The 1,589-nt window shown below is 43.0% G+C and overlaps 1 non-coding gene across 1 annotated transcript; it reads right to left on the bottom strand.

The window, feature by feature from the left end:
• Window positions 1-351: 351 nt before the first annotated feature.
• Window positions 352-458, bottom strand: LOC141635954 (small nucleolar RNA R71). The gene has a single exon (XR_012540603.1). It is a non-coding gene; the product is annotated as a small nucleolar RNA R71 (small nucleolar RNA).
• Between the last annotated feature and the right edge of the window lie 1,131 nt (window positions 459-1,589).

Genomic DNA, 1,589 nt, shown 5'->3' with positions numbered 1-1,589 from the left:
ATCTGTTAACCATCATCTATTCCTAAAGGTTTCAATCTCCAGACTGAGGATGGGAATACTTTTGACATCCGACCGTCCTATATCAATCTGGTGGAGAGAAATCTCTTTAGAGGTGTGGCAGGTGAAGACCCGAGGAAGCTTATGGAGGTCTTTACAGACTACTGCTCTACTATCCCCGCCACAAAGGGGGTAACTCAAGACAAGATTAAGGAGGTGCTGTTTCCTTTCTCTTTGACTGACTCAGCCATGGAGTGGCTGACTGACTTGGACCGTACGTCCGCGGGTATCAGAAACTGGGAAACCCTTGCTCTTGCTATTTATAAGAGATATTTCCCTTCGCGGCGTACTAATCGGCTGAAGGCCAAGATCACTAGTTTCAAGCAGGAACCGGATGAAACGTTCTATGAAGCTTGGTGCCGGTTCAAGAGGTTGGTGAGGTCTCTTCCTCGCCATGGTTTTGATCCGTGGTTTCTATCCAATCAGTTCTACAATGGGTTGTATGATGACCACAGAGCCATACTTGATGCCTCATCCAACGGAAGATTTCAAAAGAATACTGATGATGACAAGGGATGGGCGATTATTGAGGAGATCGCGACCCATTGTGCCGAGTATGGGAACCCGAGGGATGGTATTCGAACAGTTCATGCGGTTGTTAAGGCAGGCGTGGCTCAACAGGAAGCTGATGCGTTTCTTTTATATGATGTTTTGCATCCCTTTTTACACGCATTTCAGAGCTCATTCATGTAGTTTATGCTGCATTTCTCCCTATTTCCGTCTACTTCCGGATTTTGTACATTATTGCAGAAATGTGAAGAATCCAGCGGAAATCAAGCTAAATCCGTCCCCGAGTATCCTGCATTTCATGTGACGAGAAGTATTTGCTTAAGGAACGAGCTCGGTGTGCACTCCAAGGCCCAAAAGACAAGTCCACGTGTTTTAAGAAGTCAAGTAGCAGCTCAAGTAGTCGATCGACCATCACCCTCGATCGATCGACCAATGTTCGGTTCCGAAAGCTACTTGTTTGTTGAGGAGCATCGATCGACCAGTCCTATCGATCGATCGACCATTGCTATTCCGGCGTGAATTAAAAGACCGTGAATCTTGAAGCCCGTGAAGTTTAGGTTTTGGAATAATTGTTACGCTTGTTTGCTATATAACGTAACACAAACTTTCGTTTAGGGATCTGGATTTTTATCTAAGTTTCATACAAGAACCTTCGATTTTTGGTTCATTCGAGTAATTAGGGTTTGGAACATCCTTTTAGCATTGGATTTCTGTTCTTGTTCTTAATCTTTCCTCTGAATCTCGGTATTCTTTCTACGCCTAATTACGCTTTTATTGCTTTATTTTCATCATTAGTATAGATTTGCTAGTTAGTATCCCAAAGCCAATTATCGCATTATCGCTATTTGTTATCTACTTTAAGCATGAATTCAGTAATCGTTATTAGTTTTATTTTTGTTTTTACCCTTAGCATGAGTTGCTAATTCTATAGTGCTAGGATGTAGGCGATTTATGGCATAGGCGGCAATAGATCATACACGGATCGTCTCTCGCGTGTTGGTCGATCGACTGACATTGTAGGT

The sequence above is a fragment of the Silene latifolia genome, chromosome Y (assembly GCF_048544455.1).
Source record: "Silene latifolia isolate original U9 population chromosome Y, ASM4854445v1, whole genome shotgun sequence".
Classification (NCBI taxonomy): Eukaryota; Viridiplantae; Streptophyta; class Magnoliopsida; order Caryophyllales; family Caryophyllaceae; genus Silene; species Silene latifolia.
This window is presented reverse-complemented; position numbering and strand designations above follow the sequence as displayed.